This window comes from Bos indicus, chromosome 14, assembly GCF_029378745.1.
Source record: "Bos indicus isolate NIAB-ARS_2022 breed Sahiwal x Tharparkar chromosome 14, NIAB-ARS_B.indTharparkar_mat_pri_1.0, whole genome shotgun sequence".
NCBI classification, from domain to species: domain Eukaryota; kingdom Metazoa; phylum Chordata; class Mammalia; order Artiodactyla; family Bovidae; genus Bos; species Bos indicus.
The window spans coordinates 26012564-26032043 of NC_091773.1; positions in this window are offsets into that span (position 1 = coordinate 26012564).

Here is a 19480-nt window from a genome sequence, read left to right on the forward strand (position 1 = left end):
TAGTCATTAGAAAGCCTTTTTGTTAATTTTTTGAATTGAAGTATACTTGATTGACAATGTTCCAGGTGTACAGAAAAGTGCTTCAATTACATATATATAATTGAATCACTTTGCCACATATATGTCCATATATACTGGCTATACATATATGCAAGCTTCCCTAGTGGCTCAGCAGTAAAGAATCCACCTGCCAATGCAGGGACGTGGGTTTGATCCCTGGGTCAGGAAGATCCACTGGAGTAGGAAATGGTGGCCCACTCCAGTAATCTTCCCTGGAAAATCTCATGAACAGAGAAGCTTGGGAGGCTACCGTCCATGGGGTCGCAAAGTCAGACATGACGGAGAGACTAAACAGCAACAGACATATATACATTCTTTTCAGATTCTTTTCCACTATAGGTTATTCTGAGCTATTGAATACAGTTCCCTGTGCTACACAGTAGGGCCTTTTGGTTACCTCTTTTATATATAGTGGTGTGTATATGTTAAACCCTAACTCTGAATTTATCTCCTTCCCACTGTCTCCTTTGATAACCATAAGCTTGTTTTTCATGTCTGTGAATCTATTTCTGATTGTAAATAAATTCATTTGTATCATTTTTTTTTAGATACCACATATGTGGTATCATATGATGTTTGAATGAAATAATACCATTTGCAGCAAATGTAGATGAACCTAGAAATTATCATCATAAGTGAAGTAAGTCAGAGCAAGACAAATATCATAAGAAAGAATATTTAATAATTTAACACATTAACCTGGCAGATAGTCCACAAAGACATAATCACTTCAAATCCTTCTTAGATTCACGTGGATATAAATAATACATTCATATAATCAGATAGTACCAATTGTAGGTAGAACCAAACTCCTTACATTAAACAACAGGCATATTGTACTTATTTTCCAAACTCATTTGCCCCTAATTATTGCCAACAAAATGAGAGTCCTTTTAAAATGCCACTCTCTGAAATGACCACATGGACAGCATGCCGTGTATAGGTAAAGGGACAAGCCCACTCCTTGTAACTGTTGTGCTTGCCTGAAAAGAAAGCTACATCTTTGAATAGGGACTTTTAGATAAAGGCTCTTTTGTAATCTTCCTTTTCCCCCCGTGCTTCACATTTTGGTCTCTTTTCTTCAACTCGTGGAGGATTTCGAGCACAAGAGGAGCCATTCAGTTCCTTTTTGTGTATCTCTGCTCTCCTTACAGCCAGCTCTGTGCTTTTCCTAGAATGCTGCAGTGTTCAATTGACATTTTCTACTTCATTTTTCCCTTCTGTTACTCATGTTACCCATTTCTGATAAGACCACGGAGAACATAGTTTGCTCAGTAAAAGAAAAAAAAAAATGTTTGTTCTTCAATGGCCATTCAGTGTGATGTTAACATTGATAAACTGTGCTTGCTGTGAGAGCATGACATTCATCATGCCATCTCAGCCACAGAGGTGCCAGTTGTGCAGTGGAGAAGACACCTAATATTTATAACAAAACGGGCCTGACCCACAGTCATTTCACATATGTGCTAATAGGTCAAAAACAAAAGCGATTGCCATATAAAAACTTTCAGTCTCTACATACCAATCTGACAATGAGTTACATAAAATTGGTAGTTTTTATTGTCTTTGTGTATTTTCAGGCCTACTCAGTCCCTCAGTTGTTTTGTAAAATGATGCTACTGTTTACAGTCCTGGATTTGTAAAACCAAAATAAACAGGTGGTCTGTCTGCCACAAGTTAGCAAGTCAGATTGTTCTTTGTTAACTAACCACAAGGAAATACCTGGTTTGGGGCATAAAATCAATTCACTTAAGGAGGAGTAATTTTGTAATGTAAAACCTTCTTGAGAAACTATCATTAGTGAATTGAATTGTATGTTCAGAAAGACAAAACATGTTAAAATGGCATATGCACACACTTTTTATTCTTGAACTTCAAAGGCATAATGCAGATTGAGCTATAGCATCTCACTATTTGTCCATGCCAGGTGCCTTGTGGCTATATTTATTTTATTTTTTAATTGTAATTTTCTATTTTCACTTCTACATCCATTATCCTACCTACTGTAATTGCTTTTAATTCCCATCTTTAAGTGCCTCCTTCAAAATATGAAGTTCTATTTTATGTATATTTTAAAAAATTTAAATTGATATACTGCTTTGATCTTGTTTGATGCTTACTATTCACATCAATCTAGTCACATTATTGTGTACTTAGTACTTCTCACTGTAACAGTATTACTTTGAATGCTGTTATTACACTTTGCTTCTCTGTTCCCTTAGCAATGAATACAATGAAGGCTTCTTTGCTGCTGGAAATCTTAACTCCAGTGAACATTCTCACCAATCACCATTTGTAACACTTGTGTAAGAGAGTTATTTATTCAACAAATACATATTAAGTAACTAATAATTGTCATGCACTGTTCTCATCATGTAGGATGCATCAATGAGAAAAAGAAGCTAAGAGCCTGGGCTATAAGAAGCTTATGCTCTAGTGGGTTTTCTCCAGAGAATATATCCAAGAAAGGGCCTGCTGGATTTTGCAGTACATATAGTCCTAATTTCACTACTTAATTTCATTGACAGAATCCACTCCAAAATAATTTCACCAAGTTAAAACATGAATAATATATAAATACTGTTGTTTCCCTTATCCAAATTTAGTTGATACAGGGAATTATGCATGTCTAATGTTAGGCAAACTGATAGAAATAAAATGACATACTATTTCTCTGATTTAAATGACAGATTATTTCTCTGATTTCTAGAAAGTTTCTAGATTTCTGATTTCTACATAGATCTCTAAAATCATGTGGTTTTAACTTTGTGTGAACTGGCTATCCATAGTTGTTTTTAATTTTTCTGCTTCCTTTTTTTATTCTTAAGCATTTAGAAATACTTTTATTAGAAAATAAGAAATATGGTGGGGGGGGAGCTAAAAAAACATAGCAGGCCCAAAATAAGAAGGCTGGAAATAAATAATATATAAATAATACAGGACTCATGAAATAGAGATAAATGACCACAGTAAAACTTAAAAGATACAGCATTTCTTTGGGGAAAAAAAGCATCTAAAATCAATGAAACATTTTGCAATATATAATAAATATAACATAAATAAGCTATAAATAAATTCAAAATAAGAAAACCAAATAGGTATATAATAGTGATTTTTCTTATAAACTATGCATTGGTAAATTTGGAAAATGAGATGACATGTTAAGATCTTGGGGATAATATAATATGTCAAATTATTAGAAAAATAAAAACTTTAATGTACAAATATCTATTAAGTAAAAGTTAAAATTGTGGTTAAAAAAAAAAGGCCGACACCGTTTGAGAACTAATTTTAATGAGTTATTAATGACCATAAATATAGGTTGTTAGTAATGACCATAAATACAGGTTGTTACAAAAAATATTTAAAAACAGGAAAGCGATACATCTCATTTAATGAGGCTATCAAAATTACTTATTTTAAAAACAAGGACATTATAATTGAAGAATACACAAGTTGAAAATACATTTCAAATTCTACTTTTGCCCATTAAGGATCACTATTAATACCATGGGAATTGCTCTCTCTGCAAAACTACAAAACAAGGCAAAATACATGAAAACAGAGCAGGATTATAATCTCCAAGAAAAGGGGAAAATAAAGTCAGCTTTATGATTCACCAAATATACCTCCTAGAGGTAGTTCCCAACCTGCATTATAGAGGATGGAAATGCAAACAAAGCTCAATAGCCTCCCTGTGTTGAGTAGATAGTAATTGGAGTTTAGCAAACCAAGGAGCCTTGAAATATATACTTGGGGCAGGGGGCATCTTGAGAGGAGGGATCTGCACAGAGAAATAGTTCTGCAGGTCTACAGAGGAATCCCTTTGCGATTTCCACTAATATGTGAAACATTCTTTCATAATAGAATCACCAGAAACCAGTAGGCTGAACAGTTTATAGGGCTTCACACAAGGTTGTGAATAGTCTGTGCCGTCACCAGCCATAGTGAACAGACCTCATAAGAATGGGGTGTTAGAGTTCTTGTGCATTAAAACTTTTTCCTTAATAGTAAAATTAATTGAACACTAGAGGAAAAAAGGCTGCCCTGGATTAACAGTAAAAAAATATTAAAGAAAACCTTGAAAAATTCAGACAGTTCAAGCTGAATATTCTTTAAAGAAATATGTCCAGTGTAAATGAGATCATCTAGAATACAAACAAAAATTGTTAGGCATTCAAAAAAGCAGAATACTGTGACTTGTGTGTGGGGTGTGTGTGTGTATGTATTCAGTCGTGTCCGACTCTTTGCAACTCCATGTGCCTACATGGACTACAGCCTGCCAGGGTCCTCTGTCCATGGAATTTTCCAGGCAAGAATACTGGAGTGGGTTGCCAGTTTCTATTCCAGGGGATCTTCCCTTGCCAGAGATCAAACCAATGTCTCTTCCATCTCCTGCAATAGTAGATGGGTTCTTTACCACTGGCATCACCTAAGAAACCCAAAAATGATTCATAACTGAGATTAATATCAACTAATAAAACACAGAAATAAGAGAGAGATGATGGAGTTAGCAGAAAAGAACACTGACATTTATAAAGTTGCTCCTTGTGAACAAGGAAGTTAAACATACACAAACAGGATAAAGAGAGGAAAAAGAAGATATACAAAACAAAAATGGAATGGAACTTCTAAAAGTGAAAAATAAAATATCTAAAATTAGATACTGCAGTACATTAGACACTACAAAAGGAAAGATAAGTGAACTAAAGACAGAGCAATAAAAATCTATAAAAGAGAGGCACAAAGTGAAAAATAAAATTAAAATCAGTGTTTCCCTATGAAACAATGTCAAGCAGTCAACATAGTATATGACCAAATTTAGAACGAGAGTAGGAATAAGAGAAAAAAATCAAGAAATAGTGGCTGAAATTTTTCAAATTTGGAGAAAGCTATCAATCCACAGAACCAAGAAGCTCAGAAATTCCAGTGCATCCCTTTCAGTTCAATTCAGTCGCTAAGCCGTGTCCAAATCTTTTTGACTTCATGGATTGCAGCACACCTGGCCCCCCTGTCCATCACCAACTCCCGGAGTTTACTCAAATCCATGTCCATCAAGTCAGTGATGCCATCCAACCATCTTATCCTCCGTCGTCCCCTTCTTTTCTCACCTTCAATCCTTCCCAGCATCAGGGTCTTTTCCAATGAGTCAGTTCTTCACATCAGGTGGCCAAACTATTGGAGTTTCAGCTTCAGCATCAGTCCTTCCAATGAATATTCAGGACTGATTTCATTTAGGATGGAATGGTTGGATCTTCTTGCAGTCCCAGGGACTTTCAAGAGTCTCTTCAAATACCACACTTCAAAAGCATCAATTCTTTGGTGCTCAGCTTTCTTTACAGTCCAACTCTCACATCCACATCGCTAATGGAAAAACCATAGCTTTGGCTAGACAGACTTTTGTTGGCAAAGTAATGTCTATGCTTTTTAATATGCTGTCTAAGTTGGTCTTAACTTTTCTTCCAAGGAGCAAGCCTCTTTTAATCTCATGGCTGCAGTCACTATCTGTGGTGATTTTGGAGCCCCCCAGAATAAAGTCTGTCATTGTTTCCACTGTTTCCCCATCTATTTGCCATGAAGTGATGGGACTGGATGCCATGATCTTAGTTTTCTGAATGTTGAGTTTTAAGCCAACTTTTTCACTCTCTCTTTCATTTTCATCAAGAGGCTCTTTAGTTTTTCTTTGTTTTCTGTCATAAGGGTGGTGTCATGTGCATATCTGAAGTTATTGATATTTCTCCTGGCAATCTTGATTCCACCTTGTGCTTCCTCCAGCCCAGCGTTTCTCATGATGTACTCTGCATATAAGTTAAATAAGCAGGGTGACAATATACAGCCTTGACATACTCCTTCCCCAATTTGGAACCAGTGTGTTGTTCCATGTCCAGTTCTAACTGTTGCTTCCTGACCTGCATACAGACTTCTCAGGAGGCAGGTCAGGTGGTCTGGCATTCCCATCTCTTTCAGAATTTTCCACAGTTTATTGTGATCCACACAGTCAAAGGCTTTGGTACGGTCAATAAAGCATGTTTTTTTGGAACTCTCTTGCTTTTTTGATGATCCAACAGATGTTGTCAGTTTGATCTCTAGTTCCTCTGCCTTTTCTAAATCCAGCTTGAACATCTGGAAGTTCACGGTTCATGTACCATTGAAGCCTGGCTTGGAGAATTTTGAGCATTACTTTGCTAGTGTGTGACATGAGTGCAATTGTGCAGTAGTTTAAACATTCTTTGGCATTGCCTTTCTTTGGGACTGGAATGAAAACTGACCTTTGCCAGTCCTGTGGCCGCTGCTGAGTTTTCCAAATTCGCTGGCATATTGAGTGCAGTACTTTCACAGCATCATCTTTTAGGATTTGAAATAGCTCAACTGGAATTCCATCACTTCCACTAGCTTTGTTCGTAATGATGCTTCCTAAGGCCCACTTGACCTCACATTCCAGGATGTCTGGTTCTAGGTGAGTGATCACATCATCATGATTATCTGGGTCTTGAAGATCTTTTTTGTATAAAATTAGGCCAATGATATTTCAAATTATACTAAAGGGAAAGACTTAAAAAGCAATCAAAGAACAAAGTATTATATACAGAGAACCAAAAATACAACCTTTAAAAATGTATATGCATCCATCAGAGGATGGCAAGATACATAAAGCACTAAAGGACTTAAAAGGAGAATTTGAAAGCAAATCAGTAATAGTGGGGGACTTTAACACCCTACTTATACCAGTAGATAGATCATCTAGACAGAAAATCAGTAAGGAAATACTTTACTTAAGAAATCACTAGACCAAGTGTACTTCATAGATAATCTACAGAACATCCTATCTAAAAGCATCAGAATACACATTCTTCTCAAGTGCACATGGAACATTATCTAGGATAAATCACACGTTAGGTCACAAAGCAATACTCAATAAAGAAAATCATAACAGGCATCTTCTCTGATCACAATGGTACGAAACTAGAAATCGATCACAAGAAAAAACAATGTGATACTGAGCAATCAGTGGATCACTAAAGAAATCAAAAGAGAAATTTAAAATGCCTTGAAACAAAACCATAAATATGATGTACCAAAATCTACCTCAAGAAATGAGAAAAACAAAAAATAAACATATTAACTTTGTACCTAAAGGAATGAGAAAAGGAAAAACAAATTCCAAAATTACTTATTGGGAGAAACAAATAAATCAGAGTGGAAGTAAGTAAAATAAACTAAAAAAATAAATAAATAAAATAAAAAATTAATAAACGTTAGAACTAGTTCTTTGAAAGATAAACAAAATTGACAAATCTTTAGCTAGATTAACCAAGAATAAAAAAGACTCAATATCTGAGATAAAAGAGGAGAAGTTACTCTGATACTATAGAAATATAAATGATCATAAGAGATGAAGAATTACATGGTAACGAACAGGATAACTGAGAAGAAATGGATGAAGTCCTAGAAACAAATCTTCCAAGATGTATCATGAAGAAATTAAAAATCTGAATAGACTGAATACTAGTTAGGAGAATGAAACAGTAATCAAAAATCTCCTAACAAACAAAAGCCCAGGTACCAGATGGTTTAACTGGAGTACTCTACAAAACATTCAAATAAGGTTTAATACTTATTCTCAAACTCTTCCAAAACTATTAAAAGGAAGAATACCTTCCAAATACATGTTATGAAGCCAGGATTACCCTGACTCCAAAACCACACAAGGATAGTGCGTGCACACACACACACACACAGGGGCTACAAACCAATATTCTTGATGCATAATAGATGCCAAAATCTTCAACAAAATACCAGTAAACCAAATCCAACAATATGTGTAAAGATCACACAGTATCATTAAGTGGGGCTTTTTTCCAGGGATGCAAGGATGGCTCAACATGTGCAAATTAATCAACATGAAACATCATACTATAATAAAAAAATAAAAAGATAAAAAATTATAGGATCACTTCAATATATGCAAAATAAAAGCATTTGACAAAATTTAAGAACCATTTATGATAAAGCTTTTCTTAACATGGGTAGAGAGGAAAGGTACTTCAATCTAATACAGGCCATATATGACAAATTCACAGTTGACACCATACTCTGATAAGAACTGAAACTTCTCCTCTAAGATCAAGAGTAAGACAAGAATGCCCATTCTTGGCCTTTTTTTTTTCAACACAGTATTGGAAAGCTTATCCACTGCAGTTACACAAGGCTAGGCTTGCAAATGCAGCCAAATTAGAAAGGATAAATTTAAACTATCACTATTTGCAGATGACATGATATTATATAGAAAGAATCCTAAAGACGCTACTAAAAAAAAAAAAAAAAAAAAAAACTATTAGAACTAATGAATGAATTTCATTGCAGGAAACAAAACCAGAAATCCATGATATCAAAAAGAATAAAATAACTAGGAATTAATTTAACCAAGGAGGTGAAAGACAAATACATTGAAAACTATGATTCTGGTAAAGGAAATTGAAGAAGAAGTTACAAATAAACAAAGATAGTTCATGCTCCTGGATTGGAAGAATAATGTTGTTAAAATGTTCATATTACCCAAAGCAATTTACCAATTCAATACAATCCATATTAAAATTCCAATAGCACATTTCATAGAACTAAAACAAATAATCCAAAATCTGTATGAAACCACAAACAATAGGGAATAGCCAAAACAATCTTGAGAAAGAAAAACAAAATATCCATTGAGACATTTGGTCTATGACAAAAAAGTTCTGGAAATTTGGTCCTGTCCAAAACGTCCATTGAGATGCTTGGTTCTAGCCAAAACTTCCATTAAGATGTTTGGTTTATGCCAAAAAGATCTTTTAAATTTGGTCTTGTTCTAAATGTCCTTTGAAACATTTGGTCAATGATTTGCTAAATAACATAAACATTTAACTTTATTAATGTTTATTTATAGTCTTTTTATTGTAATTCATTATGAATTCTGGGTTTCAGATTTATTTTTGTTCTTCTTCATCATGAAGTTCAGCATGGTTACTCTTAAGGCCAGTGATCAGGAAGATCCCTTGGAGTAGAAAATGGGAACCCACTCCAGTATTCTTGCCTTGAAAATTCCATGAACAGAGGAACCTGGAGGGCAGAGGAGCCACCCTCTGCCAGTGGGCTATAGTCCATGGAGTTGCAAAGAAACAGACACGACTGAGCACACACACACATATATTGACCTGATTATTGGCTTTATATTCATTATACCTATTAAGAATTTTGGTTATGCAAATTTAACTTAACAAGTATTGTGAAGTTGTTGGCTGTGTTTGAGTGTGACTATCAAGGCCCTGAGTGATGATTTGTTCATTGCTTTGCTGTTCAGTTTGTAAAATACTTCAATAAATCTCCAAATTGAAGGATGAGGCATAACTATTTTCACTTCACCAAGTCTTGAAATTTGCTATACCAACCTTCCACTGCATTAATTTTTCTTTACGTTGTTGTTGTTCAGTCACTCAGTCATGCCCAACTCTTTGTGACCCCCATGGACTGCAGCATGCCAGCCTTCCCTGGCACGATCCCTTCGCAGAGATCGCTCAAACTCGTGTCCATTGAGTCAGTGATACTATCCAACCACCTACTCCCTGGTTGCCCCCTTCTCCTCCTGCCCTCAGTCTTTCCAAGCATCAGTGTCTTTTCCAATGAGTCCGTTCTTCACATCAGGTGGTCAAAGTATTGGAGCTTTATCTTTCCAAACCAGGGGTTGAACCTGCATCTCTTGTCTCCTGCTTTGACAGGAGAGTTCTTTACCACCAGCGCCACCTGGGAAGCCCCCTTTTCTGTGCATTTCTTTAACTATAGGACTCTTTCTTTGTACACATATTTAATATAAATACCATTCTTCTGCAAGAGTTCAATATTGACCCATATACCTAACTCTATTTGCCATTTACAGGTAGCTTTGTGTGAGTGCTAATTCCCTCAGTCGTGTCCTACTCTTTGTGACTCCATGGACTGTGGCCCGCTAAGCTCCTTTGTCCTTCGGATTCTCCAGGCAAAGATACTCGAGTGGGTTGCCATTTCTCTTCCAGGGGATCTTCTGGAGCCAGGGACTGAACCTGCATCTCTTATGTCTCCTGCACTGGCAAGCAAGTTCTTTACCACTAGCTTCACCCAAGCAAAAATGGTTATTATTAGCAAAAAAGCCACAACACAATTATTGCATCAGTGAAACTTTATACTATTTTATATGTATTAATTCTGTAAGCCAAAAGCATAAACATTAAGTGCTTTTTGAACCCAGGCACATTTTCTAAACATGGATCTTACTACCAAATATCAAGAACCATTTGGCCTGGATAAATATGCTTATGGATGTTTTTGATAGGACAAAATTTTAAGAATATTTGGATTGAATGTCTTGTTGAATATTTCGAATAGAACTAAATGTATTCAGATCTCTACTAGAAGTCTTACCCACTTCAATAAGGAGATAAAAAATTAAAGTCAAAATATTGAAAAGGAATAAGGAAAAATGTATTTTTAGACCACATTATTGTATAAGTAAAGCATTTTTAAAAATTTACAAAAGAGTTTTAGTTTATGAAGTTTCTGAGATGCAAGCTCAATGTACAACAATTATATTTGCATGCAGTTCAGTTCAGTCACTCAGTCATGTCTGACTCTTTGTGACCCCATGCCCTGCATCATACCAGGCTTCCCTATTCATTACCATCTCCCGGAGCTTGCTCAAACTCATGTCCATCGAGTTGGTGATGCCATCCAACCATCTCATCCTCTGTTGTCCCTTCTTCTCTTGCCTTCAATCTTTTCCAGCATTAGGGTCTTTACCAAAGAGTCAGTTCTTTGCGTCAGGTGGCCAAATATTGGAGTTTCAGCTTCAGCATCAGTCCTTCCAATGAATATTCAGGACTTATTTCATTTAGGATAGACTGGTGGATCTCCTTGCAATCCAAGGGACTCTTAAAAATCTTCTCCAACACCACAGTTCAAAAGCATCAATTCTTTGGTGCTCAGCTTTCTTTATAGTCCAGCTCTCACATCCATACATGACTACTGGAAAAACCATAGCTTTGACTAGATGGCCTTTTGTTGGCAAAGTAACATAGCTTTTCTTCCAAGGAGAAAGTGCCTTCTAAATTCATGGCAGCAGTCACCGTCTGAAGTGATTTTGGAGCCCCCCAAAATAAAGTCTGTCACTGTTACCACTGTTTCCCCATCTATTTGCCATGAAGTGATAAGACCAGATGCCATGATCTTAGTTTTTTGAATGCTGAGTTTTAAGCCAGATTTTTCACTCTCCTCTTTGATTTTCATCAAAAGGCTCTTTAGTTCTTTGCTTTCTGCCATAAGGGTGGTGTCACCTGCATATGTAAGGTTATTGATATTTTTCCCGGCAATCTTGATTCCAGCTTGTGCTTCATCCAGTCCAGCATTTCTCATGATGTAGTCTGCAAATAAGTTAAATAAGCAGGGTGGCAATATACAGCCTTGACATACTCCTTTCCCAATTTGGAATCAGTCTGTTTTTCCATGTCCAGTTCTAACTGTTGCTTCCTGACCTGCATACAGACTTCTCAGGAGGCAGGTCAGGTGGTCTGGCATTCCCATCTCTTTCAGAATTTTCTACAGTTTATTGTGATCCACACAGTCAAAGGCTTTGGCATAGTCAATAAAGCAGAATAAGATGTTTTTCTGGAACTCTCTTGCTTGTTTGATGATCCAACAGATGTTGTCAATTTGATCTCTGGTTCCTCTGCCTTTTCTAAAACCAGCTTGAACACCTGGAAGTTCATGGTTCACATACTGCTGAAGCCTGGCTTGGAGAATTTTGAGCATTATTTTGCTAGCGTGTGACATGAGTGCAATTGTGCAGTAGTTTGAGCATTCTTTGGCATTGCCTTTCTTTGGGATTGGAATGAAAATTGACCTTTTCCAGTCCTGTGGCCACTGCTGAGTTTTCCAAATTTGCTGGCATATTGAGTGCAGCACTTTCACAGCATCATCTTTAAGATTTGAAATAGCTCAACTGGAATTCCATCACTTCCACTAGCTTTGTTCATAATGATGCTTCCTAATGCCCACTTGACTTCACATTCCAGGATGTCTGGCTCTAGGTGAATGATCACACCATTATGATTATCTGGGTCATGAAGATGTTTTTTGTATAGTTCTTCTGTGTGTTCTTGCCACCTCTTCTTAATATCTTTTGCATCTGTTAGGTCCATATCATTTCTGTCCTTTATTGTGCCCATCTTTGCATGAAATGATCCCTTGGTATCTCTAATTTTCTTGAAGAGATCTCTAGTCTTTCCCACTCTATTGTTTCCCTCTATTACTTTGCATTGATCACTGAGGAAGTCTTTCTTATCTCTCCTTGCTATTCTTTGGAATTCTGCATTCCAATGGGTATAGCTTTCCTTTTCTCCTTTGCCTTTCCCTTCTTTTGTTTTCACAGCTATCTGTAAGGCCTCCTAAGACAACCATTTTGCCTTTTTGCATTTCATTTTCTTGGTTATGGTCTTGATCACTGCCTCTTATACAATCAAATGAACTTCCATCCATAGTTCTTCAGACACTCAGTCTATCAGATCTAATCCCTTGAATCTGTCACTTCCAATGTATAATCATCAGGGATTTAATTTAGGTCATACCTGAATGGTCTAGTGGTTTTCCCTACTGTCTTCAACTTAAGTCTGAATTTTGCAACAAGGAGTTCATCATGATCTGAGCGACAGTCAGCCTCTGGTCTTGTTTATGCTGACTATATGAAGCTTCTCCATATTTGGCTGCAAAGAATATAATCAATCTGATTTCAGTATTGACCATCTGGTGATATCCATGTGTAGAGTTTTCTCTTGTGTTGTTGGAAGAGGGTGTTTGCTATGACCCGTGCATTCTCTTGGCAAAACTCTGTCAGCCTTTGCTCTACTTCATTCTGTACACCAAGGCCAAATTTGCCTGTTACTCCAGGTATCTCTTGACTTCCTACTTTTGCATTCTATAATGAAAAGGACATCTTTTTTGGGGTGTTAGTTCTAGAAGGTCTTGTAGGTTTTCATAAAACTGTTCAGCTTCTTTAGCATTACTGGTAGAGGCATAGACTTGGATTACTGCAATATTGAATGGTTTGCCTTGGAAATGAACAGAGATCATTCTGTTGTTTTTTGAGATTGTTATTTTCATGCTTCCCTCTGATGGATAAAGATAAGAGGCTTATGGAAGCCTCCTGGTGGGAGAGACTGCCTGGGGGGGGGGGAAACCGGGTCTTGTTCTGATGGGCAGGGCCTAGCTCAGCAAATCTTTAATCCAATTTTCTTTTGATGGGCGGGTCTGTGTTCTCTCCCTGTTGTTTGACCTGAGGCCAAACTATGGGGGGTGGGGGTGCAGTAATGAAGATAATGGCAACCTCCTTCAAAAGATCCCCTGCAGGCACTGCGGCACTCAGTGTCCCTGACCCTGTAGCAGGCCACTACAGACCCACGCCTCCTCTGGAGATTCCTGGACACTCAAGGGCAAGTCTGGGCCAGTCTCTTGTGGGGCCACCTCTCCTTTCCCCTGGGTGCTCACAAGGTTTTGTTTGTGCCCTCCAAGAGTCTGTTTCCCCAGTCCTGTGCAAGTTCTACCAGCTCTATGGTAGGGTCAGTAGTGACCTCCTCCAGGAGGGCTTATTCCATACCCTTGTGGCAAGCTGCTGCTGATGTGTTCCTCCACACTCAAACACTCAGAGGCAGGTCTGGCTTAGTCTCTGTGGGGTTTCCTGGTGTGCACAAGGTTACGTTTGAGCCTTCCCTGTGTCTCTGGCGGGTATGAGGTTTGATTCTAAATGCAATTTTGCCCCTCCTACAATCTTCCTGGGACTTCTCCTTTGCCCTTGGATGTGGGATATCTTTTGTAGTGGGATCCAACATTCTCCTGTCAATCGTTGTTCAGCAATGAGTTGTATTTTTGGAGTTCTTGTAGGAGAAGATGAGTGCACATCCTTCTACTTCACCATCTTGAATATATAGCATGAAGTAGCAACAAACAATTGTAAATTAAAATAGAATATTGATATAATTTACAATAGCTAAAGAACAATATGAAATTTGCATATTACTATACTAAGACTTACTATAAGGCTACAGAAATCAAAATAGTGTTGGACTAACATTAGAATATGTGTATATATCAGTGGAACAGACTAGAGTCCAGAAGCAGATCCACATAAAATGGTTAGTTTTGGAGAAATTTGTGAGAATGGTTCAAAGGAGGAAAGGATAGTCTTTTCAGCAAATGATGATGAAACAATTAAATATTTTTAAAGAAAAATAATAAACTTTAATTTCTACATCACATCCCACTGAAAATTCATTTAACATGCATCATAGACTGAACATGAAACCAAAAACTATAAATTTTCTATAAGTTAAAATAGGAGAGAAATCATTAAACCTCTGTTTAGGCTAGGATTTCTCAAATAGGACACAAAAACCACCAAACCATAGGTAAATATTAATATTTTAAATATTTAAATACTTTATTAATAAATTAGACTGCATTAAAATTAAAACCTTTTGCTCTTCAAAACACTATCAGGAAATTAAAAGGCAAGTCATAGATTGGAAGGATATACATTTGAAGCTTTCTTATCCAGAATGTAAAAATTAACTCTTCACTCCACTGAAAAGAAGATATATAAATGACCAAAGAGCACATTAAAATGCTCACTATTCATTAGTTTTTAAGGAATTGCAAATTAAAAGTACAATGAGATACAAAAAGTGTATTTAAAAATACCACATCTTTATACATTTTGGATTATTCCAGGGTCCCAAGAGTGGTTTCTCATCAGGAAATGTTCAAAAATAACAGGAAAACTTCAGTAGATAAAGAAAAATGAATTGTTAACTTCAATATATGATTTTAAAAATTAAGTGATGAATGATAAAAAAAGGAAAAGAAGTGAACTTCTTAACTTAATAAAGGTCCAGTTGCAAAAATTTTTACCAAACATGTTTAACCAAGAAAGAAAAAAATAATAATCTCCTTTAAGACAAGGAGCCAGATATATTTAAACAATATCTTTAAGAATAGGTAGTTGGATATGGTTTCTAACCACTGATAAGACAGGGAACTAGTTGAGGATGATCACTATCTTTGTTTTTGCTCAGCATAGTAGTGTTTAGGTCTTGGACAATGTATTGGGAAAGAAAAGTGATGAGGCATGAAGGAAAAGAATATTTGAGCATATTTACAGAAACCCAATCAGAATGAGTAGATAAGCTAATAAGACTTTTAAAGCCTAATTAGTCTGTAATCTGATAAAAATTCATTGTTGTTGTTTCTGTGCTTCCATTTGGGAAAAAAATTCTAGAGGAACATGGAATGCTGTTAAATAAGAGGTAGAAGGGATTCATCTTGGGCTAGGCTTGGATTCTCTCTGAAGGGCACTGAGGAAATCTGAGGGAAGTAAGGATGAATCTCAACTGGCTTGTTTTTAAGAAGAATTTGAAAGATGCACGCATGAGCTAGGGATTTTCTGCTTTCTTAAATTAAGGTGGCTAAATAATTTGGAATCCCCTCTACTTAATAGCAAAACAGATGAGGTGCATCATTGGGAAGAAAGCAGTGATCACTCAAAGTGGGTTCTTGATGTCATTTTACAACTGTGGCATGACCTTTGTAGATACAAGGTTGTTAACTTTGCCGCTGACTTTATCTGTGTCTTTCCTACCATGCTGATTAATGGCCTGGCTGCTTTTTGCTTTTTTCACTGAGAACTGATTTTCACTCTCTAATCCTGGATAGTTTTTGATTCCTTCAAAACTACAGAAAACTTAAGCAAGATTGGCCAGATAAAAGACCACCTTAAATTTTCAATTGCTTTTCTCAATTCCCTCAAAAACAATTATAAATAAAATTTAAGAAGTAAAATATAAATTAAATATTTTTTAAAAAACAGAGAATCTTGAAAAAAGAGTTAAACTCCATTTAATGACATAGAAGAACATGTAAATAAATTCTATTGAAAAGATCTTATTCTTGATTGGGATAATTCAAGATTGCAAAGAAGTCAATTCCTACTGCACCCTCACAAAATTAACCCTCAAATTCAAGTCACTTCACACTAAGATTTTTAGGAGAAGCTTGAAATAAAAAGTTGAGTTCATCAAGGCTGCTGAATACAAGATCAATCTAATAAAAGTAATCACTTGTATACATCTGCCCTAAATATCTAAAAAAGAAAAAGAAAACTGTATAAAAAACTCACATGAAAAAATTCTATGAGTATCTAAGGCAATTTTTTTTAAAGTAAAAAAAGCAAATTGAGAAGAAGCACCTACCATAGTATAAAACCTACAAAAATATCATGGCAATAAATGTAGTAGAGGAAGATGAATAAACCAATAGTCATAAAGCAGCATAGAGAGGCCAGATAACAATCATCCATTCATGCAAACTTGGTAAATAAAAGAATTGGCATTACATATCACTGAGATTGTTTCATAATCATTGCAAGAGAAAATGGTTCACCATGTAGAGAAAAGTAAAATTGTATCTCTACCTCATAGAATACACAAATAAGTCATCACATAGTTAGATATTAACAAAAAGGTGCTAAAGTTAACAGAAGAAATGCAGAATTTCCATGTCTGTTCAAAATAAGAAAGGAATTGCTTTTCAGTGGGATAAAAGTAAATTTGAGTCCATTGAAATTAAGGACTGTTCTTTATAAATCATACAGAGATGGGAGAAGTTATTTACTCCATTGAAATCTTTTAAAAATAACATAAAATAATTTATATTAGTATAAATATATCTCCATCATTTATTAACTATACACTTAATGCATAATATATAAATATAAAATAATAAACTATAATAAAATATTTAGAAATCATTTGTACTTCATATTGTCAAATTTCTAATATATTTGCACATTCCAAAATATCTGAAGATATTCCCCCATGAAGATGGAGCGTGCTTATTATTTATAGGTCACAAGAATCATTTTGTTTCCAGCAATGTGTTGAAAATCTGTTTGTCTTATAAAAGGGAGAAGTATTTCCAAAATCATGAGATCAAAATAGAAATCATAGAGAATTGAAAAGTGTAATTTGAGATTCCAAAATATGAGTCTCTGCCATTTTGAGATTAAGTTGATAAACTGAAAAGAGTAATAAATATTCTAGCTGGTATTGACCAAGAATTGCTACCATATACTATTGTTTTGGCCAATATCACTTCTATAAATTGCAAACTCCTATATCTGTATTTTCCATGTTCTCTCTCTCTTAGAAGCTAGTGACCCCATCATTATTGAAAAATACTAAAAAGCAATTAAGTATAGAAATCAAAAGCTGAGTATTTGGTGGAGAAGAATGAAAGCTTGACCTTAGTCAGCTTTGTTGGAAAAGAATGTGTCTTTTCATTAATTCCTGTTTCATACAAGACAAGGATTAACAATTATTTCATAGAAGGAAAAAGACAAATCAAATGTTTAAACATTTTGCAACTTTCAGCCTCATTGGCAAGAATGCTTTTATCTTTTGTCATGCTGTTCTTAGCTTAAAGCATCCTGTCTCTTTCAACAGAAATACTTGACAGCTGATATTTTTTTCTTTTACTTCTACTTCAACTGCTAATTGCATATTTACAATCCTTCAATCAAGAGGAAAAGAGAAACAAATTAGAAAAATTTTCTATCTGTCAACAGAACTATGTACTATAATGAAACATCTACTCATTAAATATAGAGAACTTCATGGCATCAATAATAAGTGTTGTAAAGGGCACAAAGGTATTATTAATTCTGAAGGAATGCAGGACTGTAAAAACAATAAGTCATTTTGACAGTTGCTATGAGGACTATTACCAAATGTTATGTTTACTTGACTAGCTCAATTTATAAAACAAGACCTACAAAAAAAATCTAGAGTTTAATCAATTGAGATGTGCTATTATAAACAACTGCTAATGGACTGAAGCTTAGCTTCCCTTCTTAATGATTGAATGGTGACTGCAGTTTTTAAAATTAGAATAATTACTAGTGTGGGCAGTTTATGTGCATTTTTAAAAGAACCTTAAATCAATGAAATAAAACTGTAGGAACAGATTTAATGAGAGCATAAATGTTTCTTTTTTAAGTTAGATTAAGCTAAAGATGCAAGTCTCTTTAGATACAGCATGTGATTACCTTTTCAGGGAGAATTCATAAAGGTATCTGTTTATCATGCAAATTAAGGTACATTAGTGGATTTAAATCCCCAACCATAATCACTGATTAAATTTTTTTGTATGTCTCATAAAAATTCAATTCAGAATTATAGGAAATAGCATTTTATCTGATGGGATTTTATTTAGTTAGAAAAATAATTGAAGAAAGTGATCATCTAAATAATCTGAGAGATAAGATGATGGATCAGCCTGTAGTTTAGGGAGAGATACTGATTTAAAATTTTCTATTTGTTTTTGGCTAACTCATATGTGAAGTAGTTTTCGGTGACATCATTAGCTCTTCTGAAATGTAAATTATTCATTCTTGCATTCATTCCATAAATGTATGTTGAAGCTACTCTTTTGTAGACTTTTGAAGGTGGTAAAGGACAGGATTGAATTAAAAATATATACTTGATTTATGGTCCTATGAATTGATGTATGAAACATTTCATTAGATTTATATGTATGTGTTCTTCATTGGTAGATGTTGTGGGCATGTATAGGTCTATATATATAAGTAGTTTGTGTATGTGAGTGATCGTGCCTGAATGGGTGTGGCGGGGGGGATTCATGTGAAAATGTATTTGACAGTATAAATGTTGTACATACTGCTTGTACAAATATGTAAATATATATGGTTAGATCATATTATCCAAATTTAGAGTATAGGTAACTTCAGCAAAGTAGGGAAGTAATTATGAAAGGATAAACGTGGGCTTCCCAGGTGGCTCAGTGGTAAACAATCTGCCTATAATGCAGGAGACATGGGTTCCATCCCTGGTCGGGAAGATCCTCTGGAGGAGAACATGGCAACCCACTCCAGTATTCTTGCCTGTAGAATCCCATGGACAGAGGAGCCTGGCAGACTTCAATCCATGGGGTCTTAAAGTTGAACACAACTGAGTACAAGCAAATATATCTTTTGATGATTTTACAGGTGTGGTCTTACCAGGTATTCGTTTTTTTCCTATTTTCAATACCAACAGGAAATTTCGGAGTTTTTAGATATTACCTAGCTTGCGGAGATACTCCACAGGTATATATATGCATATGTCTGAACACATCAAGTTGTACATACTAAATTTGTGCATTTCTTTGTGTATTAGTTATACCTCAATAAAGTTGTTAAAAAGTAACCAATCAAGAAATGTGAGAGGGGAGTGGGTAAGATTCTGAAGCAATAGTAAAAATGGGAACATAGAATTTTTTATCTCTGTTTTCACACACACACAACACAGTACAT